Here is a 27,247-nt window from a genome sequence, read left to right on the forward strand (position 1 = left end):
GTGAGCAGCTTTTCCTACCGCCTCACATAATTGCACCTCACACCACTTAAGTCTTTGACATCAGCGAGAGTGTGCTGAGTTTCCTCTCCACTCCGTACTGGAGCGTTCAATAGCTGCTGGCATGCAGCGCCCCCAGCTGTACAGCTAATAGGATTTCAAGTTGAACTCGATTCATTATGCCCACACTGGAGTTTTCTAGTCCTCATGTAGGTTTATGCCCCTCATGCGGTTTTGTCAAAGAGTCTGATTTGACGTTTATTCATTTTATCCCTGCTAGCACAGCTTGTTCAATTAGGCTGTGACTAAAAACTTCACATTTTTCCTTTTCTGCCAAGTTTTCCTTACCCCCCTTTAAAAATGTGAAACACTGAGACGGGGTTTGACAGCCGCCCCTGTGCCTCTGAGCATCTCTCGGTACATTCTTACAGTATTAAACACCAGAAACATTGAATCGGGGATCAAATGTACTCCCCCCCTCCTTCCACCCCACCCTCTTCTTAAAACTGGGGGATTTTTTCAAAAGGGGAATGATACGGTTTGGCTTTGTGATGAAGTCATTGGTAAGACATGCATGCTTTTCCAGCGAGGCAACTAAAGCTATCTGGAGACTGACGCAGCATTTTAGCTGGAGCTGCGGTGAGAGAGTGACGGGGGGATTTCTGCGAGGGTCTTAGGACAATATGCTGCACAGATTGTTAAACCCTCTGAGGCAAATTAAACATACATAACTTGAATACACTGATGTCAACAGCTGGAAGTTTTAATATTTCACAGACAAGATATAGAGATGTGCGAGAGAATTTTGTGACAGCACATTTCTCTAAACTCACCCCCCCCCCCTCCTTTTTTTTTGGTTTGAGTTTTATCACGGGTCCTGCCACGCTTATTTTTTCGAGTCATCACAAGAATTAAATCAAACAGGGTGAATATGTTATCAGTTCTGGAGTTGTGGAAGCTGGATAGCAGCAAATTTAATAGACCATTCAAGCGAATGACGGGATAAAAAGATTTAATCCCTTCATTACTATACTTTTGATACTGCTGCGAGAGAAACAGTGGAAAAATACACTTTAAATCAGATTATTTCGGCTGAGCAAAAGTCAATTGTTGGCATCCATTATCTGTAGAGTCTGTTTCTCGGCTCCAATTGTCTCCTCGAATTAAACTCAGCCACACAACCATTTGTCATGATCCTTCCCCGCCAATATTTTTGCGAGACGCCCAGCAGAAGAATGTAGATGAGTTGTGATAGGCATCAGAAAGTCTTATCTAACATCCCATGTTACGTAATATTTGATATCTTGTGACCAGAGAGGCCGGAGAAAGCGACAATGTAAGGCAGAACAGGCAAAACCCATTCGGACGTTATACAACAGGCGGTGAAACAAAGATGCAAATCAAAAATGATCGCTTTGGAAACGGGGCAGTGTGTATTTTTAGCGTACAAAGGAAGCCTTGTAGTACTCTGGTGTGATATCTTTCATCCGTGTCGCACCTTGACAACAGTCGAGGTTCATAAATATATCAACGCCGTATCAGGACAAATCCTTCATGGAGGTTCCTGGGTGGCATCAGTTACACTGTGCATCTCTCCCTGCAGGCTTGTTGTTTTCAGAGAACAGATGCTGGGATGCCGGGATGCTGCGAGGACGGCACTGACCTGTGCAGCTCCCTGCAGACTTTGTGTTTAAATATCCTGAAAGTTTCAGCCATAAAGGGCTATCTGCAACCCTCTTTTCTCTCCAACTTCCTCTCCTCCCTCTAACTAAAAGGTTGGGTAGCACTTGTAACAAAGTGTGAGCAGTTAGAGGAGCGGGCGATGAATCAGGAACGACTTGATAGCTGAATCGTTAATGAGTTATTTCTGAATAACTATGATTCAGGGACTATATTCTCGATAATGATGAGTTACTGGAGAGCAGTGGAAGATAATACATTAATGGATCATTAGGTAATGATTAGTTAAATATTTGTAAATCAACATATTGACCACTTTCCTCATGAGTTCTTGATAAACTCTCAACCAGCTAGCATGAACTAGTGACTTATTAGTTACTAATTACTTAATCATTAGTTGCTCTTTTGTGTAAATTCAGGTAAAGTGAAGCATCATACTGAGTAGCTACCCACTACAGACTCAATAGTTACTAATTACTTAATCATTAGTGACTCTTTTTGTTTGCCTTCATGTAAAGTGAAACAGCATACTGAGTAGTTACTAATTCCTTAGCAAACACACAATTAAAACTCATTATTTGATTGAATTCTGTATTTGTCTGCAGCACCTGACAAACAAGAGATTAACAGTTTTACTTGTTTACGGTTTTGTCTTGCTGTGATTACATCTGTAAGTGTTCCTCATCCAAACTTACACTTCCCCGCTTATTACCAGATGCATATATGAATAATTCAGGTTGATTTAACGGAATGTTACCAGAAAAAATAAATGTAATTATTGAAAATGTGTAATGTGATCGTAAAACTTCCTGAAAGTTAAATAACACGCACGGCAGTGAAATCACTCACGAATACGAGCACACTTAAAGCAGTGCGTCTTGTGAGATTATGGATTCACAGAGATTTATTTGCAGATGTATAGACGGCTTCTTGCTGCGTCCGACCATATGGAGCCACAGAAATGCTGCGGGTGTAATAAGAAAGCAGTCCAAACTCATTTTTCTTTTCCACTCTATCCTCACTTGCTCTCTTTATGCTCCCGGAGATGTGATTTTAATTGTGACTGGGACCAAATGCTTCTCAGCGCTGCATATTTCATAACGCATTTGTTTGTTGTTGTGTGATCCCCCTGAAAGCCTTTGACAGGCAAACAGGGAGCGTCTCTCATATCAATGGGAAGCCAAGAAGGGTGGGCTAAGTTGCTGATTGAGACCCACAGTTCACAACGCGACAGCCGGCTGTTAATGTGATGTGCAACCGTCATCAATTATTCATTGTTGAAACATTTTCCAGCGAAGCAATAAAAGGGTGCTTTTATCGATAGGCAAATGACTTATATCTTTAGGGCCGCTTTATCTCCAAATTCCTCGAAGACGTGTTTTGCATAATAAATACTCTGAAAAGCAGATGCAGCGCCGCAGCTGGCCATAAAACGCCTGCATGCGGGGAAACATATTTGTTCATTTTTCATAAAACATTCGATAAATATTTTAGCCTCATTATTCTTGGCCATTATAAATGCACTATATTAAGACCAATAATCTTATATTGCTCCAGGCGGTACTGAAGTGCACTTATGGGCCAAACACAATTAAGCTAAATGCCTTGTGGTACTCTGTAAACCTGATTAGGAATCACATTTCTATGACAACAACAGCAAAAAAAAAAATTAAACATGTATTTACAGTTATTGCTTGCCGGGCTGCGCTTGCAATCATTTGGAAGTGTTGCATAATAGAGAGAGGGAAGTATGAGAGGCGGAGATAGACATGGAACGATGGACAGATGTGGAACCAGGTGGAAGCAGAAACAGAGCCTGACCCGGCAGGTTCACTGCCTGAACCAGCTATTGTCAGCCATTTCACACGAGCTCAATGCCCGAGGGGTTATTGACAGTCCAAATCATCCCATAAAACACTGCAGAATTCAAACACAGAGTTGTTATTAGAAGGATGAAAAGCTTGAATACCAGAGTGCATAAGGGGGGCACGTCTGTGTGTATAACAAATCACGGCCCAGCTGTTGGAGATAAGATTCGTGTAGATTTAAGGCCACGGCATTCCTACAAAAAAAAAAAAAAGATAAACTGGCTCAGGAACAATCCGCGCGTTCCAGTTTTACATCGCTGGCTGTTAATGCTCTGACCTAACCGCTGGGGTATTATTTTAGACCTCTTAAGCGCAATTGTCCAAAGAGTTGCGCCGCGGCAAAGCTTCGGTGCGGTCAAAGATTATGAGATATCAAGTGGTGGTACCAATAAAAATGATGCGCTACTGAGAACTGAGCAATTTTCTCTGGTCAAGTAGCCGACAACGGGCTTTTGTGAACTTGTGGTGTCCAAGAATGAATGCCGATGGTTATGTGTCAGGCCAGAAAGATGGTCCGACAGAAACGCAAGTCATCAGTGAAGATACTCACCGCGTGATCTTACGCACAGATGGAGGAACAAAGTCCTCAAAGGGGCGATATAGAGCTAATCAGAGCGTTACCATGATGGCAGTAGTAAATAAACACTGTGTCCGGGGAGACGTTTGTGCTCGTGTTGCGTTGCGGTTTTCTGGATTTTCAGTCCGCCGTCACTTGAAGTGTCTGCGTGTTTTCTGGCCTTACGAGTGTCGGTGAGAGCCTCAACCGTAATGTGGCGTGTCGGTTCACAGTGGGATTGGTAGAATGAGCTACATGTGTGAGTACGTATGTGTGCCTGAATGTTGGTGCGTGCTGTATTTGTAATGTTTGTTAAATTAATGTTAGCATGTAGCTGTAAATATGCTATCAACCAGATAAAAACAAAGACAGACACCTTCATGACGTGACACCATCATGTGAGATGTTAAACCGTAGGTTATGAAAGTATTTCTGCCGTCTGAGCTTCAAACCCGTTATCAACTGTACGTACGAGCCAAGTTCTCAAATATTTAAGCAGCCCAGCCGGCTCTGAAGCACTCAGGCTATGCTTTGTTAGTCTCTGATAGCTTTGTTCACCCTGTCTCGGCTGTCGTGTTCTCTGCTTGACATTTTCTGAGATTTTTCCGACTTGGGGAGCTGAGCGACACTGACCGGCTTCCTCCGCGGGACGAGGCGCTCACGTCCTCTCCGGGACGTAATCTGTCTGAGCACGTCGTCGCAGAGGCTTGTGAGTGTGCCCACCCAGAGACGGTCAGATGGGCAGACCAACAGAAACACAGTCATGTGACCCATCTGACCCTCTGTGCTATGTTCTCTGGATGAGTTATGTCTCATTGTTCCTTCTCGTTGCAGCGGGCCACAGGACAATCAGCGTGGCCTCATAGTGCCACATTCACTTCTCCGGTCCAGATCTGATCTCACACCTCTCACTTCACATTCTCATTACTTCAGGCTGTTATTAATTTATTTAATCAATAGCTGTTTAGCGTCTCCTCCCCATAAATCCATAATGGCAGGCAGATTCACCCGGCTGCTACATCAAGTTATGAGCATGAGTTACGGTGTCTCCGCAGACTCAAGATGTGTTTGTGGCAGGTTGAATACAGGCTGTAACACACAGCGCTGTGCATTATTCGCACAACGTACGCATGGTCGTCGTCTTCAGACTGTTAACAAACTGGTGAGGTCATCAACTCGAGTGAGATTGCTCTTCTTCTGGAGTGTTCGACGCTGACTCAGAGATCACACCAGACCAGTGGCTCCATCGGTGCCATCGGCTAAACTCTCCAGCCTCCCCGTCGAAGATTACGAAACTGGCTTTAAAATAGAGAGCAGCAGCTCACCAGGGCTTTAGATGATTCGAGGCTAAATATATGTAAAAGGCAGCTTGGTCCACGGGCTAGAGTGGGATCTGGGTGGATGGTAGCCAAGGCCTTTGGTGCCTCTCTTTTTCTTTCTATCAGTCTGGTAGAGAGATGCCCCGAAGACCAAAACCTAATGTGAGCCAACAAGACGGGGACGCTGAGGCTCTGGGTACTGAAGTGAAAAAGACTCTGCAGCAAAGACTTTGACTGCTACTTTATCATCAATACACATAGATACTCAGAGGATCTCAATTAGAAATGTTTTTTAAGAGCTTCTAATGTAGCTGTAAGTAGATTAGTATGGCAACATTGTAATGACATAAAATATAACCTCTGAGAAAACAAAACTCTATCTATATATTGTATGTATGTAATACTTTTTTTTAATGTAAAGGCTATTAGTTTCTGTTTTCTGTACAAATTGGTAACATTTTACTTTAAATTCCTTGTAATACGTGTTAATTAATAGGTAAAACAGCCCTTTTTAACCTTGATAAGCTGCTTATTCACATTAATTACACTGTATAAGTGTTAATAATGGCACAATCTACACATATATGACATGTGTTATCAGTTTATAGTCACTAAAGTATATTAACAGTTTCTTGTTATTGCATATTTCAGCATTGTAAACACATCTGATGCATTTTATTGTTCCCACGATGTCACTGTTAAACCTTTAATAAGCTTTTTTGTAACATCACCTTCTTTATTAAACATTTATAAGCAGTCAAGTACGCTTAACACTTTACTATGCTTTGCTATGATATCTTATTTGGTTAACATTTTTTTTATTTTGCACTTACTAACCATTTGTTTAGTTAACAAGCACCTGTTAAGGACTTGATACTGAACATGGATATCAGGAGCAACAGCAAAATTGGTAGAGAATGTCAAACTTCCAATGAAAATATGATTAACTTGTAGTTTACTCAGGTGTCTTGGTGGTTTCTACTGAATGTTAATGGTTTCTGTACGTGTAGTTCTGCAGCACGTCTCTTTCGTCCTCTCAGACTTCCGTACAGCCTTGTTAAGCATATCCAGTCACAGTGCAACAGCTAGATTAAAGTGGCCATATGACAAGCTGTCATGTTGGTTGACAGAACTTAACTCTGTTACGTGATCTTATTTACCGGATTTCGCATACGTGCCTGGCACCAGTTCCCCCTCCCAGTCTGACTTTTTCCAGCTGTCACTGAGTCCATGAAGCTACTGTGAATCTCTGTTTCCTGAATCTGCTGGCATTCGTGTCACTGAAAGCAAAGTGCCTGTCACTCCACTCTCTTTGCTCGAGTCTTATTATACAGACGCAGACGAGCTCAGTCCCCTTCCAAGACTCACAGGTGGCTCATTCACCGTGCGACTGCGGCACTCGGCTCCTCGGTGGCAGACTGGCACAGGCCGAGGCTCCAGAAATGAATAGCTTCAGGTGTAATCCTCACCTGCTCCCTCGCTGTTAAATCCCGAATGTTTTGATTTATTTTGTCTCCCCTCTCCATTTGTTTGGGTCTCTTTGCAGCAGTGGAGGGATTTAGCACTAAGGGATTAGTCAAAGTAGGTTCTGTTTATACTGTTCATGCAGGAAGAATGTGATGTCAGGGCATAGCCTCTGTCGCATGGCATCGTGAGTCCACATACAGCACATACAGTATGACATTACTACACAAATATAGCCCTGTGTACAGTTCACTGCAGCTGCCTCCTATTATCTGCTCCATAAATGAGCCCCTGCTCTGAGTCAACATTTCCTTTCTCGTTCTTTATCATGCGATTAAAGCGGCATAAGAAGTGGATGCTGATGCACAAAGCCTCCGTGCTGACACACCTGAGCCACAGAGGGAGTGACAGAGCACATTCCTTTTTTTTTTTTGCTTTTCATGCCGGTGCTGTTTTTGTAGTAACTGCTGCTTTCAAGTTGGGTTTGTTTTGTTGCGTCTGAGCCCCTCAAACAAAGGGCCCCGGTAGTGACCGTCCAGATCCCGTCAGTCGTGCCGGGGGTTTTTTTGTGCTCGTGTGCACGGGAGGAGGGAGCGGCCTCCCCGCTCCAGCACATGGTGCCCAGACTAAACAACAAGATGAATGTTTCCTGAATCCAACCTGGCACAGAGGCACCCCAATCTGCCCGTGTGGCCTGACGGACTGACTGAATGGATCGCATTCAGAGCAGAAGAAAAGGGACAGGTTTTAGGAGAGGAGAGGGAGACGGAAACTAATAGAGTGGACAAAAAAGGGGCAGAAGGGAGAGGTTTAGTTTGTTCATTTCACGTCTGGATTCCCCCAAACTCCAGTTTATTTTAAATTGGCTTTTATTCTCATAGTCCAGGCATCATTTTTGGAAATTATACTCATGAAGTGGATGGTTAGGTGCATGAAAGGCAGCATTGTTGGCAAAAAGAAGTCAGACAGGGTCGGAGATTTAAGCATTAAGGCTGTTGCAGGATCTAAAGGGGCACTCAGCTGATTTTACACAACAAATTCAGTTTGCTCATCATGAGTACCATTCAGCTGTGTTAGAAAAAGTGCCCGTAGGTCTTTAAAGTTAGTGTTTGTTGAAGTAAAAGTCACCCACACTAACATAACTTGAGTTAAAGTGTTAAAGGTGCAGTATTTAAGAATCTGGCTAAACTGCTGTCGGTTTGTTAGGAGCCTGTCTGATTGTCTGTATCCTCGTCTTGTTGCACTTTTTTGCACTATGATCTTTCCGAGTTGCAATAGACCAGAATCATCATTTAAGCGTATCCTCTCTCTGTTTACTGCGTTTCCAATCCAACGCACACACATTCGCCCAAATTCCAAGCATACTTGTTACTTCCGGTGGCAGCATCTCGGAGGCAAAAACATGTGTTTCACGTTATACCACCTGAACGTCCTCAGCTCGGTCTGAACGCCTCCACGGCTCACAAGGTGTCACCGCCGCGCGACGACGGAGCTGTTAACAGCGCCGACAAAGGCTCAGTGTGCTGCTGTCAACCTGTCTCCTCCCACATGTCACCTTTCACCCCGCTACCCTCACACCCCCCACCTCACACCTCCGCCCTCTTTATTTCACCCTTAAAGCCTGGAAACGAGCTGGCCCGGGCCGCGCTTGGCCGGCTTAGCGGGACAGTGAATTAGAGGCCGGGGCTTTGGGAAGAAGGAGTTGGTGGTGTCGTGGTGAAAACTTTTGGCAGACTATGGGAAAGGCGCCTAGTTTTGGAGACAGAGCTCTGAGGCTCTCCGGGGGCTTTCGATGGGCCGAGCCTCATTGCGGTTTTGTAGCAACAAGCTGTTGGATTTGGAGAGAAGGTTCCAGACACACCCCCAACCCTTCCTCAACGCTGCACGAACCCCCTCCCTCCCTTTTTTTTCCTCAAGCCTGGAAAAGTGTATCTCAGTAAAAGACATCCAAGCAGGAAGCTCCCTCCATGTGTTTTGTCTTCAGCCGTGCTCCTCATCCTTTACATTATCTTGCAGTCAGCTTCTTCCTCACTCTCCTGCGCGTGATTTAAAGGAGACACTCGGGGGGTCGTGGTCAAGAGGGGGAACACACACATACGCAGACGTCTACATGTGACAAGCCCCCGCCAAACAATGGCTGTCGGCTGAGGGGCAGAGGAGGAGTGGGAGGAGGAGGAGGAGGGGGAGCGGCAAGTTCCTTGGATGGCCTGATTGGAGCATAAACAGCAGCCCAGGAAGTGCTGAAGTAAGAGAGAGAGAGAGGGAGAGGGGAGGGGAGAGCAAGGGGAAGTGTGCAGATCTGCCGGGAGAGAGCAAAAAAGTTTGGGACTGCGACGGTGTTGGCGGCGGCGTGTTGCTTAGTTTGTGTCACTCTGGTTGTGTCCAAAGACTTTGGGGTTTTTCTCTCTCTCTCTCTGTCAGGACATACTGTATTGCAGAGCTCCAGAAAAAGAAAGGTGAGTAAGGAGGCACACACACACACACACACACACACACACACACACACACACACACACACACTCTCACACACAGATGTGAACTTAAAAATGCACAGATGCTCGGTCACATACATGTGAGCTCAGACAGCATTCTCTTTCTCCGTGTCCCCCCCCCTCTCCTGATTGAAACTGATGGGATATAAGTCTTGCATGACTCCAGAGAAGGACTTGTTGTTATTAGTGCACGCAATGTCATTTAGAATTCCAGAGGGTTTTTTGAATGGCACTCAGCGTAGTGTTCTTAATGTGTGTGCTGTTTGCTGATGGTTTCCCCTGGCTCTGGGAGCTGCTTGTTTTTGCAGAGCTGTTTTTGTGCTGCCTTGAACCGCAGCCAGCCATTCAGTGCGTGAAGCAAAAAAAAAAAAAAAAAAAGGTGGGGGGACATCTAATGTGTGTGTGGCTGTGTCTAATTAAGCTAATGGGGGGGATGAGTGGTGAGGGTCAGGCCATGAGAGGCTGAACTTGAAAACACAAACGGTCACTTTCACACACAAAAAAGAAACCTCAGACGAACTATCTGTTGCATTAATCGGCACAGATTCGACCACTTTTTTCCTCAGAGATCACGGAGGGGATGATGTCTGCGGATGAAAGCGGCTGATGTGTAGATCAGATTGACTCTAGATTTTTCGCCATGTATGGTGCCGTTTTTTTGCTCTCCGGATCAAATGGATTGTCAAAATTTTGTCCCATGGGGGAGATGCTGCATTCCTCCGCTCAAAGCGAATGTCAGTGTGGAGTTTTTTTGCGACTTGAAAGACGTCGTGATGCTCGCGTGTCCCGTGGATTCACAGGCAGCGCTGGAGCAAAATAGTGGCCTCTTTAGGGACTGTGTCACTTGTTTGTCACCACACTATGAGTGAAGTAGCGTTTTAAGTGCTTTACTGTCTTAACAAGCCCATTTGCCTGTCTGGAGCGCTGGATTACCCGTTTTCCACTGTAGAGTAGAATTACAGCTGGAGAAGAGCAGCCTGCCAAAGCAAAGGCAAATGGAAAAAAAAAATGTTTTTAATAGGTCAATTTCACACACAAGTCATTCATATACATCACAAGCATTTGATATGACTTTTGCTTAATGTCACACCGGGTTTCAAGGGGCACAACTTAGTTTTTTGAGATGAAGTTCAGAATTTTAATATTTAATACTAATGAAGTGATAATATAAACTAAGAAATGCTGTTCTCAGTGGAAAATAAGGTCCCCAGAACACTTTTCTGAAGCTAGAAGGGTGGCAGGGTCCGCCAAATGTAAACAAAGTAAAACTGTATGAAACTGTGTTGTCCTTTAAGGTCAGTTTGCCTGTTCGGTTTATTCAGTCATGAAAACAAAGAGAGTTTGTTTATTTTGTTTATTCAGGCATAAAACATCTTTCTTTTCTTTCTCTTCTGATTAAAATTCCTTTCCCCAAAACTACATAATGCACCTTTTAAAGTGTCTTGTTATTGCCATAAAATTGTCAAAAAATACATCAAAATCCAATAAAACAATAAGCTGAAGCAACATCCTATCAGGAAAAACTTGTTAAAACCAGTCTTCCTTGTTAAAAGTTGTCCCGACTGCTCACAAAGTAAGCAACATCCTGGGCAGCCCACCAATTAGACACTTTTCGGCCTCGGCAGTGTTGCGTTTAATCCTGGAATGCTAACGATTCCATTGCACTACATTTTACTAGTCAGCTGTAGTAGGTGATGGATGTGATTTGTTGTGTCTCTTTCAGCAATGAGTATATCAACTTCAGTTCCCCCCCTGCTAGGAGGGGAAGTAAACAGGTCGGAGAGGTGCGCCTCAGCGGAGAAAGACAAATGAGCTCGCGCCCTTGCACCCCTTCCAGAGGCCCCCGAACCTCATCCTTCATCACTCGTTCCGGCACTTTGACAGCGCTAGACTGTCTCTCACAAGCTTTTTTTCCCCCTGTGCTATGCTGATGGAGCAACTTGTCATATTTTTTTTTTCTTTCTCACAAGACCAGAGGAAGCTGTTATTAAGTGGAAGGCAGCGCTTTTGCTGCCAGTTTGATTCGGCCAAGCTATTTGTCTAAGTGTTAGCATATGAGGCGCGGTGATCTTGGCAGTGTTTTTACAAGCAAAGGCACACAGTAGCCTCTTGAGCGCATGCCTGCATTTGTCTGGTATCATTACGGGATGCTAAAGTTACGCGTCGACCGCCTGATTACCTGGCTGGACCGCTCTCTTGCGTCAGGATGCAGACACAACACATCATGTCTGGATCTGAGCGGGAGATCAAGCACTAACCTGGGCCATATGTATCAGCTGATGCAAATCTGGGGGCTGCGGAGTTTGATGGCTGCCACGGGACATTGAGCTCTGTGGAAACACACCTGGGCCAGTGGCATGTGGCCGAGCAGCGGGGAGGGCGAGGGAAGGGGTGTTGTGGGGGGGAGAGAGGTCCGACCAGGTGTTTCTCCTGCGAGCTGTCTGCACTGTCATCCCTCGTCGGGCCGCGTGCCAACTTGCGCCACGTCTCATTGAGCTTCGGGGTTTGATCAAACCTCATTACAGAGCTTTCATTTCAGCTCCTATTTGTGTTTGAGTTATGGATATGATTCAGCATTCTCAGTGGAGGAAGCACCTCAAACTGCATGTGCTTGTTGGCTTGTGTTTGTTAAAAAAAAAAAAAAAAAACAATACAGAAAGGAAGTGGAAAATGATAAGAAATGCACATTACTCAAGAAATGCTACTTTTAGACCACATTATTAACTGGTTTAATTGTCAAAAAGGGGGTGTTGCAGTGGGAGTGGCCTTTAGCAAAAAAGTGTGTAACTTCTAAACAGTTCAGGTAATATTACCACGAACGTGACGTGAATGCAGTAAGGTAGTTGAAGTGTTGAAATGATTCATTGTTGACTTTTGCCTTCACACTGGACACAAACAGCTGTCTTAAGTACAAAGTCCTGAGTTTGTTTGACCAAAACATCCATCCGAGACTTTCAGCTCTTCACACTACTCCACATGACTTCCACTGGAGGTCGCCTCCTCACAAGTAACATAAACGTGGGTTGTAATAAACTGCTCTCACAGTTGACACGCATGTTCTGATGAAAGCTGCTTGTTCCGTTATTCCATCAGTTCATTGCTGTCCACCCTATAGTGTGTCAAGGCAGAAATGTACCCTGGAGCTAACGTGTGCGTGTGTGTTTGTGTGAATGCATTAACGCATGGATGCATGCACGTATGTGTTCACAGCTACTGCCAATAAGCACCATGTCATCCCCATGATGACGTCTGAAAGCTCCAGGAAGTGGAAACTGACAAATCATTTGTCACACTTTAATTTTCAATGCCAATAATTAACTTTGAGCGATACCACCCCCTGATTTCTTCAATCCCTGCCCAGTTAATCACAAGCTACTTCTTGTTTTTTAGGTTTATATAAACCTTGACTTCCGTCACAGGGTCACCTCAAAGCTTTTTGGGGACAGTGACGTGTCCACTGCTGGTATCAGTTCTACGGTTTTCTTCAATGAGCTGTAAGATTTTGCCTGAGGCTAATGATATCCTCAATTAGCTGCTAATAAGCGATCTCGTCCTCTAGGAAGATTTACTATCGTTCCAGCAGCTCAGGCCAGAAGCAGTGCTCTTGGCCAAAACAACTTGAGTCTGATAGAGGTGGGGAAGATTGCAATGTGTAATCAGACAGAATCTCGACCACGTTAATTGACTTTTATTCCTCGTAAATTGACCTCATTTTGGGCCAAATGATTTTCTGTAGAAACAGACGAAGGCAGTCTTTCAAATTCTTTAATTTCTGCAGTGAAGGTAAGAAAGTACAGTATGTCACACTGTGTCTTTCCGCCCTTAAAAGAAGCAGGAGATAAGCCATATCTATTGAACGCTGAGACTTTTATGCGTTCCTCGTGGATGCATGTCTGTTTGCTGCTCATGCAAACATTTTAATGACTTTTGCAGAAAAGGTGACAGAGCAGCAGAAAACAGCAGATGTATAGTTCAGCTAATGATCCTTTATTCTCATTCTTCTTCAACCCCTATGTATTTTATATTCACGCATTAGTCTGGATGGAAGAGATCTAGAGCAGAAAAGAACACATTTTTCCTTCAGAGAAACATCTGGGGATGCAAAAAAATATCCGTCATGCGGAGTTCCTTTAAAACGGGGACGTATGACGATGCTGTTTCCTTTTTATTGTTGTGTCGTTGGGCAATGGTAGAGGCTTATGTTAGACCTCAGCAATTTGCTGGAGTCGTCGCTGTAGGCTTTGCTGTGACAAGGATTATCCACAGAGGAAAATCATGCTTCCTGTCATGACGTCGGAATCTGCCAAGACATAAAATTGGATTTTTTTTCTTGCAGAGAGCGTGTTGGGTCACTTTAGGTTAACCTACACCCACCCACGGTGTGCGGACAACTGTAAAACATCTGGTGATCGCTCGTAAAAGCGTGTTTTTCTCAGGAAGTAAGTCGTCGCTCTTGTAAAAAATGACCTACTTGGATGACACAAAAGTTGAGAGTGATCTTTTCTCCTCACTCTTTTGCTTCCTCTTGACATTCATGGACTCCACCTTTTCAGTGACGTCCTTTGTTGACCATCTCGTCTTTTCTCGCGCAATAATGAGACGGGGTGGGCGGGGGGGGTAAAACAAATGTACTCCACCCACAGGCTCAGACGGAGGCGGGAGAGGCTCATGCAGAAAGCCGCTCTGACACTCTTCAGTCGCTATTCGCCCCCCAGTGTAAACATCAACCCTGCCTCCCCTATCTGTCTAGTCCTTTAAAGCCTGACGTGGTGCCTCCTACAACACACAGGAACATACTGTTTGTGTCCTGTGACAGACACGAGCAGGAGTTACGTGTTTTGTCCAACTGTCTCGTCCAATTTGTCTCTCTAGAACTTGCGTCGGGCCTGTAACGATGCATTTGCTTGCGTCATCCTCACTCTTTTAAAAGTGTACAAAGCACTTTCTGTCCCAGTAAAGCGTTGTTAATTAAGAAAAGTCCGAATTTAAGTACTAAAGCTGCCTAATCCCAATAAATATGGATGAGACTTCCGTCCCGAGACCTATTTAACAACCTGCTGTGTCATGCCCTTTTTTTTCTTTCAGATGTTAGCTTATTTAACGTTCTCTATCGACCGGACTGACCGCACGCTAATGAGTCATTATCGTGGCATGATTTCATAATTACCCCCCTCCGTCTGACAAGCTCAATACACTCTCGTTTATCCACGGTTGAGATTATAAAACTCCTCTTTCTGAGAATATTCTCTAAAGCCCGGTGACGCACAGGATGTTTGCGTTAAGCCGGGCTATTCTCGGAAACAGCAGCCACCTGAGCTCTGGAGTTGGAAGTTTTTGAGGAAACCTGTCGTCTTCTTGTGCACGGTCTGTTTCGGTCTGTTTAAAGAAGTCCTTCCTGCTCCGGCTGATAATAGACTCGGCCATGTAAACACTGGAAAGAGGCCCAACAGAGCAGTTTAATGACCATCAAATTAAAAAAAAAAAAAAAAAACACCTCAGGGCAAAAATGTACTGACACACAGAGGAAAGTTGCTATTTTTTGCAGCATGTATCGGAAAAACTCAGGAGGCACAAGAATCAAGTCTGTTTACTCTGAGGACTTTATTTAAGTAGTAGCAGGATTATATGAGTGTGACACCTCTTAAATTCAAATCCGCACTGCAGTTGATAGCAGATTTGGTCACATGTAATAGCTACAGCTTCTGGTGGAAGTGAAGTTTTATGGCTCCGACACAAGTTTCAAAGCTATTTTTAACCACACCAGAGGCCGTATGGATGGCACGTTGGTCGCTCGCTTCGACTGAGACTGAAACGTATCAACCTGTTAATGGATTGTTGTGCATTTACGTTTTTGGCATTCATGTGACAGACTTTGATGAACCCAGTTTTGTCAGATATAGACATGTGAACATTTTCGTGAACTTTGGTGACCTTTCATCAAGGACCATCATCGGGACAAACTCTCCATCGGTCCAGTCTGTCTTTCCATCCGGCAGTTTGTTTTCAGCCCCATAAAGCTGCTGCTAGCCACGGCAGTAGACTCCTCGTTTTATTAAAGGATAAGGCGGGTAATGTTCTGCATTTTTCTCAACAAATCCAGTGAAAAGACAACAAACTCAAACTCTCAGTTTGAGCCCTCTCATTTCAACTGATGACATAAATCTTATATAATAACAAAATGTACATTAATATATACTTAAAGGGCTCCTGTGGTTTTTAGCAAACATTTCTTAGTCAGGAGTAAATACTGTGCGGCACCAGTATGATGCACGTTGGACGTTAACTGTATTAAACATGGATGGAGCTTCTAGTTTTGTAAAGAGGTAAGATTGTATGTAAGCTTATAAGAAAATGACCCTACTTCTCACTTGATTTATTACTTCAGTAGACAGTTTCCCAGTGAGTTTGGTGATTAACAAGTCGCTACCATGGTGTGTCCTCAGGCTCTCAGTCAGGATTTCCTTCCCAGCTCTACCGTCTCGTCCAAGTATGTTCACTTCTGGCTCCAGTAAAACAAAGTGCTGATGGTCGTGATGCCAGACTTTCTGAGGCTTCAAAAAAGTCCACATACCAATGGGTGACATCACTGGTTTAAACTTGATGTTGGATCAAGGATTGGTTAGACTTTGGCCGGTCGGTTTATTGTTTTATTGTCATTGGTTTTGCTTCTTTCACTGGAATTTTTGGCAATAGGAAAAATCAAGAGATTATTATATTTTTTTAAATAATTGGAGAGTTGGGGTTTTTTTTAGCTTTCTTACGTCTCGTTCTTCTGGTCTAGACTGCACACATGTGACGGTGAGCTATTCCTCCCCAGACTCCTCTTTAGAGTCATAAAAACCTCCTCTTAAAACCTGACATTTTCAATGTTAAGAGTAAGTCTTTCTACTTTTCTGCTTCACCTCCGCCTCCTGAATACGGTTCAACGGTGCTGCCATTGTTAATAAAAGTTAACTATGTCCCACGTGTGAAAATATTTTAGTCATAGTTAGGCGGTCTGTGTGTCTGAATATCATAATAGGCCTTGGTATTTTCCATTTCAGCCTGCCCAGTGGTGACGAGGTCCTCGCCTGAGCTCCTTCACAAGACATGTTGAGAAACATTATATTTTAGAGCTCATCTTTACAGATAATATCTACATTATGGTGCAGTCTGAAGGTTTACCAGTCTATCATTACATTTCCCATAAATGGAGTGAAACTACGGTTTGTAATTGGTTTGCTTCAAGTTTCCATCCCCAAGATCCCGCTCTGCTTCTATCTTAATGTTCAAGGCCACAGGACGTTCCACGAAACTTCTGAACATTTCCATTAGTTGTTATAATGGCAGGAAGAAGGGGAAACGGCCGCTTAACACACACATTTGCTCACCCACCGGCACCACGGTTCCGTCCCCTTGTAGCGTTTATCACCTTTTTCTTAGCGCTTTTGTTTCGAAGTTTCCTTCCCGTCAGGTTTTTCCTTTTTCACTAGAGTGTGTATCCTCCCCGGCAGCAGCACAACAATGCCCTGCTTCATTTCAGCTCTCCAAGATCTGAGACCGCTGGAGCCAATGGGCTGCCAGGCACATGCTAAAGCCATTAGGTGGTGGATGACGGTGGTTAGCCACAGAGGCATCACAAAATAACCGTCTCACTGCGTACATAATGAAGCCGAGGGAAAGGAATGGGGTACTGTATCAACTATCCGCATGTGTGTGCACGTGCATCTGTGTTTAAATGTAGCGCACTGCCTGTCCAATCATACAGCAAGCCTCTGGAAAGGGGAGGAACGTGCCTTACAAGACTTATTGACATATTAAGATATCAATTCATATTACTGCCTTTTTAAAGCTTCCTGTGAATGGAGCCAAACGCTGCTCAGTCGGACAGATCCCAGCGTTTTTATTATTAGACTCAGACACATCCCATTTGGTCTCTCAGTCAAGCTCAGACAGTTTGATGGAGGACTCTCTGTGGAGCCGGCGCATGACTTAATTACAGTCACTATCTCAATCTGAATGTACTGGGAGAGCATCCATAATGCATGTCTCACTTGGTATCAGCGTGCCCCAATTACAGTCGACCAATAATCGTGACAGAGCTACGAAGTTTCTTTGCAGGTTCATAGCGAGGCCTCGTGTTTTCATCAATAATATATGTATTGTGTTTTTTTACATTCTTCTAATACTTGTACGGACCGCAATTTTCAAAGTTACGATGAATTAAAACGGATGGAGGATGAGGGAGAGAAGTACTCTTTCAGCAGCTGGAATAATTGTTGTTATGTTGAGTTTGTCTCAGTGAAAGATGCAAAGAACGGTGTCGTCCGTTGCAAAATCTGCCTTCAGTCGCAACAAATACAACATGTAGGTTAAACTGCTGAAGCATCTGATATGGCAGCACAGCAACAAGAAACTTGTTGAGAAAACAGAACAGAAAGTAATTTATTATACTTCCTGAGTGACTTGCCCAACACTGCTAGCTACACTGGAACCAACACATCCAGAAGACAGACAAAAAACAGAGATGCTATAACACTCCGGTGATGATTCTCTGTGAATTCGTCCCAAAGAGCGACTCACATCCTCCACTGGTGAAATCAAACATTCAGCTTCAAAGGTTCAATTTGTGAGAAAGTCGACTGTTGAGTCTCGTTCCCAAGCTGACGCTTTCGGTTCCCAGGTCATCATCGACCGCCGCTCTGTGCTTTGGTAGATCTGGCCGGCCACCACAACAAACATCAGTATGTGATGAGTTGAATCCACAGTCTTACATGTTTGACCTTTTAAGGCAAAAGGTGGGTTCTTCAAACAGCTTATTGTGATAACAGGCCGCTGGGGAAACACGGGACACAAATGAGCCCACCCACCCCTTCTATATAGGAGCCCACCCAGATTGAAAGAGACATTTCTGCTCTCTTCTGTGTCCCCTTGTAGTTGTTTTGTATCTTTTTGTGGTGCTTTTGTTTCTCCTCGTGGTCTATTTTCGTCCCCTTGTGGTAGTCGTATGCCTCTGTGTATTTCTTTTGTCTCTCTGTAGGTGTTTATGTCTCTTTGTGGAACCCCTGACACCCCTGACGTCTTGAACCATGTTTAATTTTCAGTAATCTGTCTGGGCCTGGTGCCCTTATGTCAGAGTGCCCTCTTGGATGCCCCTGTTGCAGATAAAACATGGTTAAGTGCTCTCTAGGGTGCCCTTCCAGTTCACTTTAAATGTACCACATTTCGCGTGCTGTCGCCCCACCACAAAGAGCTGGTGCCCTTTTTCTTTCTTTTTTTTTGCCCCCTGCTCTCAAATATCACAAGTCCATCACTGCTCCATATGACCGGCATGTGCTTTTAAATGACTGGGGCACTGTCGACCCCAAAGGACGATTGATTTTTGCTTCATTCCACTGTTCTGGTTCTCATTTTGTCGTTGAGTTTGTTGTAAACTCTAAACCAAAAAAAAAAAAAAAAATCCATCTTTGAGGGGAAAATCTCTGCTCGGTACTCAGATTCTCTTTGGACTGTGAACCAGTACAGTTTCAAAGGAGCAGCTGCGCACTTCATACTTGATGACAGCACTTAGCTGGAGTGTCACATCTCTGATTTCCATTTGTGCCGACGATAAGAAGATTTCTTAAGTCGCGTCATTCTAAGGGTCCGCTGCTGCACTGCAGTTGTTCATCTATGGGTCTGCAGCATGTACAGTATCATTTCCATTGGGGGGGTTATGTGTAACACAGTATGTCCCCCAGTAAGCTGGATTCTGCGCTGCTTTGATCAGGGTAGAGTCCCCTCACTAATCCGCTTGAGCTCTGGATGTTTGCCCAGGACCCGTATGTACACACACACACACACACACACACACACACTCTCACAAATTGTGATTAAAAAACAGATGTGAAGGTCTTGCCAGAAAAAGATGAAATGGTCTGAATAAATCAAATGGGAACAAACTGACATAACACTCAAATGTAGGACTGCACGGTTGCATGTGTTTGCTGTGCCACTTTGTTGAGTCGTATCCGCGGTGAAGGCTATCCTATTACGCCCTGTCTTTTAGTTGTATGTATCCACAGACGGGCCTTTTATCCCGAGCAGCTCTAACTACGACTTAATGATGTCATGCCCACCTGGGTTTTCATGTCTGTGCTCACACCTTGTGGGAAAAGAAAGCGGGCATGATCTCTGATCCATATTTTAATTACAGCTGCAGGACACAGACAGGATTAGGAAATGTAAATGCTTTCCTTCTGTCATTTCTCCTCGTCTTTTTGGGAGCCATTTAAAAGCCCTTAATAGCTCTGGGCTTAACTGCAAATCTCTGTGCCCTGTATTCGAGCACCGAATAAACAGGTGGGAAGGGATTTCTATCTGGACGCAGCTGATGAGCGGAAAAGCGCATGATGAAAAGATGGAGATGGAGGATGGGAGAGGAGATACAGGAGGAGGAAACAGAGGAAGAAAGACGGGGTGCTACTTGAGCGCTCGTCACGGCCCTCCCTGCATTACATCACTGAGATGCTTCGGCACTGATGACATCGTCGGGCTGGGAGGAGGACCGGCCCTTGGGATGATGTCATTAATAACCAATCAGAGAACTCGGGAGGCCGGTTGAGTCCGGCCAGCTCCTGAGGCTGAAATAGTGGGATCTCTGAAAATGTCTTTTCCTCCTTTCAAAATCATAGAGCCGTTGTGTCTTGCGTGCTCTTTCCTGGGGTTATTTTTAGACTTGTGTTAAAACAAATACATTTCAGACCTGTTTCCCGCTACTGCCACAGAGCAAAGGGTAAGCAGAGCTGACTCTCCAAAAGAGGAGAGGGCTTTATAAATCTAGCCCAAGGGGAATTAGCATTTAACTAACCTAATAGCACTTGAAGGAATGGCTTTGTGCCTGTCCACATGAATAGTTTCTACTTTACAGTGTTTGGTACGGACCGCGCGGTTCTAAGCATCCGTAACCAGCCGGAGAGGTCATGCCAGTGGGACGTTTTAAATTTGCCTTGACTGTTGTCTCTGAGAAGCCGTAACTGTGGCCTTCTTCATCGCTGTTGAAAAATGTGACCTAAATGTGGGGCAAACTGTGACAGACTGTCTGTGTGACCTGTCAAATTTCATTCACAAAACAAATGGGGGGCAGCATGTCACCAGAGTAGCTGCTAACTGCTGTTAACTGTAGCTGCCATTAGCTAGTTAGCTCAGTTTGCAGTGCAGCTAGCAGTTCAGACTGAGAGCTTAGGAACCAGAGAAGAGTTGGTGTTTACACTGTCCGGTACTGCAGCTCTGTATCCCCCCTGTGTCTGAAACTTTTAGCTCCTGTCTCTTTAAAGCCCCTCCTGAATGCCCCGTCTCCTCTGATTGGTCAGCTCTCACACGCCCGACCCAGCCTGACTAATAACAACGGCGCAGCTCTGCCAAATAAATTCTTGCTAGCCGCAAAATGTGGCGGACAGTGTTTTCTGTGGGAAAGAGGAGCTTCTGTCTGTTGGTGTGGACTTTGACGTTTTTAGCTTTCAAGATCTTTCACATGCACAAGAACATTCAGTATACAACAGACTGAACTCAACTGTTGCAGAAAATTACACCACAGAGGCTTCATGATTGCAGGTAACTGTTTCATGTGAGAAAAAATCAATCAGCGGCACCGCTGTGCAGTTAGCATTGTTCCCACTTAGAAAAATCGTCTGCGAACCGAACACCCTGTGACCTGATCCCTGCCTGGCTGTGCGTTATGGCCCCACTGTGGTGAAACTATTAAACTTTGCAGGCGCTCCATTTTATTCTCCTTCTCTCTCATGGGAAAGCTGCAACATTTCCACTGCTGCAACCACACTGTAAAAAAAAAGCTTGTGTTGATCACCTGCATTCTTGCGATACTGCCGAGAAATCTCCTCTTACCGATCTTGGAAATATTTACATAAGCGTACAAAGCATTTTTAGTGTTTTAAGTACAGATCATTAACAGTCCCATTTCTTACACAAAGCACCGAGGGGAAAGAAAGCACTCAGCCTGCACTGTTACAGTTTATGCACACTTAATGCATTAAGGCGTTTTCTCCCTCCCTCTGAATAGGTCTGGCCAAGCTGGTCCACATTCACAAACCTTCCAGCACCTTCTGCTCCAAAGAGCCTTAGGCTTGGATACAGTCCACCCACTGACCCACACACACACACACACACATCCATAGACACACGGACAGCACACAGCAGGTTTCACAGATAAAGCCTGGGACAGAGGCACTAGTGTTCCCAGGATTCTCAGAGTGGCTCCCCCTCCATGGGGCCCATTTCACATCCCTCCGCCACCTGCATCACTTATCAGCTCCAGCAGCACCCACCTCTCCAAAAGCGGGCTGGAGCCACTCAGCTTCATCTGCTCTCTAAAATACACAGAACAGGACTACTTAGAGAATATAGTGCAACCTGAGTAGTTTAGATGCGTTTGATGCTGTACTTTTTTAAATAACACACCTATATTGTTCCACCTAACATCAAACAATGAGTTTGTAACAAATGTGGATTTGGTATTATTTCATTTAGCAACACGTTTAATTTTTCATCACCCTCCTGAGCTGTCAGGCTGTAATAAGCTTTAAGTTTGCGGTGGTTAGGCTGTGCTAGCATGCCGAGGAAAAGGGGAGGGAGAGGAAGAGATACGCAGTGCAGAGGGGGAAAGTGAGGAACACATGATTGACTGGCTGGCAAGTCCGGGCCCTAAGCTGCTTATCACTATGAAGAGAGTCAATTGCAGTGCAATCACTTTTTAATAAACTTGTGAGGGAGCAGGCGTATTGAAAGACATTTAAATGGAAGACGTGCAGGCTGAACGCATAGTTAACTCGCTGCGGCAAAGAGGATGGAAGTTTGCTCTAATTTGCTTTGGATTTTGCTGCGATATATCTCCAGTTCACCTTCATGTGTAAAAGATGTGCCTTAATCTATCTAATTATCAACTGATGGTGAGAGCAGGTGCTTCCCCTGTGAAGCAAAGGAAGACTTGAATTTACTGTGCCTATGTGCCGGTGGGTGGTCTTGTATGCAGGCTGATATCACGAGAGCGTTTCTGCTGTGTGCACTTGTTTGTGTTTGTTGACACGGAAAACCTGCCAAACCAGATACGAGATACCTTATCAACAAGTACACAGTTGGAGAGATGCCCGAGACTTCAACTTTCTCTCACTTCACGCCTGTTGCAACACTAAAGGCGACGCTCTGCAGGCTGATGGACGGGCTGCAGCAAAACTTGTGCCGATGTCCATCCACGGTGAAATTATCTTTACACGGCCAGAGTTCAGCAGGGAGACAGCGGAGTCAGGAGGAAGCTCTGAGCTTAAGGGATCAGTTCTCCCCCCAAAAGGAAGAGAAAAGTTTATTAGGTCCACCATGCCGTAACTACTGACAGCAGCACTGCATGAAGACAATCGTGTTGAAGTGATGCCATTTGCTGAACTTACCAGCCTGTTGGACTTGTACAAATACTTGTCTTAGTCATTGTCACCACATTACTGATGATTATTTATCAAAAATCTCATTGTTTTAAAGGTGAAAAATATCAGAATTTCAGCTTAAAACTTAAAAAAATAATGAACTAAAATGATCTACAGTGCGAAGGAATAACATTTTGTAAGTCATCTATGTATTATTTTAAAGATATCTGCTGAGGTAAGCCTTGACCCGTTCTGTCTCATGATCCTAGTTTGTACCTCAAGAGGCGTTGGTCCTGTAGTATAATCTCCCATCCCTAATACTCAGATATTATGTCAGCACCGGTATTAAATATTTTGAAATGATACACTGCCTCAGTCACACTTGTTGGGCTGTTAAACAGATGACTCACTCACACAGGGGATTTGTTGTGATTAAATGAACTGCAGTGAAATATTTTCTAGCCCTGTGCCTTCTTATGTTTTGTCCTGGGAGAGAGAGAGACTTTGGATTCTGCTCCTCGCAGCAACTCAGACTCCAAAAGAAAAAGTTTCTCCTCCACAGGGGTGAGGAAGAGGTAGCAAACCCCTCCTCTGTGGCTCCTGGGTGGATGTCCTCCTCCTCCCAGCTGCAGCTGTTCTCAGCATCTCTCCATCCACTTCCCCTCAGGACGCCGCCGGCCTCACTGTTGGCCCAGAGACCAGTTGTCACGGGAGACCGGCAGACATCTGAGCCGGTGGCTAGGTTGACTTACACCTACTCTGGCCACGAGTTAATGAAGTGTACACACTGCTGGGGCTTACTGGCAAACACATGTGCACTTGTGTGCGCACACACACACACACACGCGCACATAATTGCACACAGAGACACACTAACAAACACAGCGCTTCATTAAGCAGCACTTAGTGTCTCAGTTAATAAATGACGAAGGAAATATTCTGGAGCTTATTTCCTTGTGCGGGATTGAGGAGGCACATGGACACACATCCTCTTTATTCTTCTCTTTCACACACTCACATCCAGAGGCACACACACACACACACACACACACACATACACACACACACAGACTCTCTCTAATTTGTTTCTGATCTTGGCACAACATGCCCGGTGCATGTTCGACAGCACCCCCTGGTGTGATGAAAATGCAGTGCATCTCCAGAGCAGCAACAACGTGTTAAGTATAGGAGAGGCTGTCTTGCTTCGGATTGATCCGCTGCTATCTTGGTCAGAGTGGGGCCGCAGACGGACACGGTGTTTGTGCTGGTGAGCGGAGCCGGCCAATAAGCAGAGCTGTTTGTTTTTAGTTGTCCTCTAAAAGTATCAGTGCTCGGCCCGCTCTGCCAGCAGCCGTCCTCTCAACTCCCCACACCGCTTGTTTGCTTTGTTTGTCGTTCAAGGAGGATGTGGAAGGAGGGATGAGGCTGGGAGCAGAGTGATTAATTTGCAGACATGTTTAAAGCGACTCTAACAAGGATTTAAGTATCATTTTCATCAGGAGGAGAGAGAGAGCGAGAGGCACTGTTTGTTTCCCGAGAGATCCGGGTTAAACTTTATCGAAGCTGTAGTCCATTCAGTAGGATGGCTATTAACATTTCACTTGAGTTAAAGATCTACAAGTCTCACCCGCTCAGGATAAGCAATTCGACTTGGAGGTAAAGCAGCAGTAAAACAATTTGCCATGGCTCATTGAGTACCTCTACAGTGCAGAGCCTCACTCGGATATTCTGGGAGTCTCCCGTGCGATAGAAATGTATTTTAACCTCTTTTTTTAACGTCACATTCTCGTCCTGTCCCGTAGCTGTTTTGATATCACGTCCGCTCGCCCCGCCGCAGCTGCTATTCCCGGCGCTGACACCCACGCTCACACACCAGGCCACATGTCTGTAACTCATATCTTTTGGCCGACCGCCTGTCAGGTTGGCAGCCCCGTCTGTTTATAAGGCTTCACCAGAGCGGAAAAGTCTGGACAGGGCTCGTGTGCTGACCTACACGTACGCGCTCACACACGCGTGTTCTCACTGTATGTATACACGCGTACATACACACAGTTTAATTGGAAGTTGCAGAGTAATCAGTGTGTGTGTACCGCAGAGGTCGGGGCGTCTGAGCTGAGACAGATGTTGCTGTGGTCCGACAGGGTGGTGACCGGTGTTCATTAACAATGGCAACAGCAGCTGGGGGATGCCTCATTAAGGGAAAGATAGAGGGGAGGGTATATGGGAAGAGGAGACGAGTAGAGGAAGAAGATGATGACCACAAAGAGACAAGGGCGATGAGGAAGAAGAAGGAGACAAAGAGGAAGAAGAAGACAATAACAATAAAGATGACGAAGACGATGACATAAGACGTAAACATGACGAAGAGGAAGAAGAGCCAGAAGAAGATGGAACGAAGAAGATGAGCATGAAAAAGAAGAAGACGGTGACGAACAACAAACAGATTAAGACAAAGACGGAGAGGAAGAATGAGAAAACAACAAAGAAGATGATGAGGAGGAGGAGGAAGAAAACAACATAGAAGAAAATGAAGAAGAAGGTAGACAATGACAATGCCAGAAGGACAAGAACACGATGAAGATGAAGAAGTAGAGGAAGAATAAAAGATGGCGATGAAGAGGACAAAGATGATGAAGAAGAAGAAGAAGAAGAAAACAACAAAGATGATGATGAAGAAGAAAACATAGAAGATGAAAAAAAGGGTGATGAAGGAGCAGAAAAAGAGGATAAAGACCGCGAAGAATAAGACAAAGCGGAAGAAGAAGAGGAAGAGGAAAACACCAAAGGAGAAAAAGAAATGCACAACCACGAGACAAAGAGGACAAACAGTCCTGTGCTGAGGAGTTAGAACCATCAGGAGCAGAATCTGATATCCCGATTCTGAGAAAGGAACTTTTGTGAGACAGCAATGACATTTCATTTGTCAGCTCCACATGTATTATTCATACATGTGCAGTGGTTTATTCCTGCCAGGAGTGGACAGTTGTGTGTGTTTTTAATGGGGAGGACAACCAGAGAGGAGGCAGCTGAGAGACAATGGTATCTGCTGACTGTACTGTAGTTCATAGTGTGACAGTACCAGCATCCTGATTGCACGCCACGGCCGAGGGCTCACAGCATTGTGGACTTCACTCCAGAAACAACAGGACACATAAACTCGCAGACAGAAGAAACAGAGTGCACCATTAAACTCTTTAAAAAAAGAAAAAAAAAGATCATAACAGCCTGTTGTTCTCCAGGAATTGTGACTTTCTGACCTGAAACTCATATACTCATCGTCCTGAATCAAAACAAAGCAGCCTGTTGGAAGGGAGGACTCGGAGGGTGAAGGTCACCTCATTCACAGTGATCTCTCTGATTGGTGGATTTCATATGTGGACAATTTTCTTTGGCAAGCGCAGCCCTCGGGCTGAGCTTGAAAAATGAAATCCTTCGTATTTATGAAAGGCTTCTGTTTCGCCCTTCGTCTTTGTGAGGAATGGTTTTCACACAAGGCTGTGTTTTCCCCATTGTGTGCAAAATTCAAAAGTGTTGACATGACTGATAAAAGTTTTTATGACTCGGACATGCAAAGAGTGAAACAGATACTGAGATCGGAAGCCAGATCCTGCATGTGAGTGTCAGTGCGTGAATGTCTGTTTGTGTACTGTGTGTGTGTGTGTGTGTGTGTGTGTGTGTGTGTGTGTGTGTTTGGTTTGAAAAATGTGGCCGGGCTGCATTGCGGGGGCTTTATTCAGACTCTGGTGTCAGTTACCTGCACAGAAAGAGCTTATCCGTCAGATCAGCAATCAGTGACGAGTCGGTGTGGAAGTCAGCTTCTATTTTTCTGCGAGCCTTGAGCAGATCACCTCCACGGGCTCGCACATTAGCCTTCTACTGTAGCCCGGCAGGGTCAGTCAGTGTGCAGCGCGGGCGGAAGAAAGTAACGTGATAAGTGAAGGGCATGTAATCAGGTGGTCTCCGGCTGACGCAGGAAGGATGATGGGAGAAAAACAAATCTTCTGTAGGCACAAGACTTAGAGGAGTGGGAAAATATTTCAACAGATTTGAGCAGTTTATTCAAACAGTTATTGTAGTTTTTGGTCTTAATGGTGCAGTATGTGAAAACTGGCCACCTGTCAAATCCATATGAAAAACATACAACTGTAGCTGACATTAGCCACTTGGCCTCACTAGCTATCATACCCAAGAAGTTTTTATTTTATTTTAGGTCATAGTCGCTTTAAACAAGGGTCTTCAGCCACAATAGCTCCAGCTCTGAATGCTAACCTTAGCATGCTAACACACGTACGACAACAACGCTAACATGCTGATTGCTGACATGTTAGCGGGCATAATGTTTACCAGGTTCACCATCTTGGATTAAAGTGTTAGCATGCTTATATTTAACAAATGAAAAAGATTAGACTTTCCACGTGCAGAAGCAAAACTTGAACTTTCAACCGTGTGAAATTCGCTACATACACAAATTTCACAAGTG

At 44.7% G+C, this 27,247-nt stretch overlaps 1 protein-coding gene across 10 annotated transcripts in view; it reads left to right on the forward strand.

Annotated features, from left to right (window-relative positions):
- Positions 1-27,247, forward strand: part of si:ch211-285f17.1 (sickle tail protein) — a 116,161-nt gene that overhangs the window by 36,146 nt on the left and 52,768 nt on the right. Inside the window, exon 1 of one of the 10 annotated variants that reach the window (XM_037079680.1) lies at positions 9,191-9,340. The exons of the other annotated variants lie outside the window; for them this stretch is intronic. The gene's annotated coding sequence lies outside the window, so the exon portion shown is untranslated. Of the gene's footprint in view, positions 1-9,190; positions 9,341-27,247 lie in introns of those variants that run through there. 10 annotated transcript variants of the gene reach the window in all.

This window comes from Acanthopagrus latus, chromosome 19, assembly GCF_904848185.1.
Source record: "Acanthopagrus latus isolate v.2019 chromosome 19, fAcaLat1.1, whole genome shotgun sequence".
In the NCBI taxonomy this organism is placed as follows: domain Eukaryota; kingdom Metazoa; phylum Chordata; class Actinopteri; order Spariformes; family Sparidae; genus Acanthopagrus; species Acanthopagrus latus.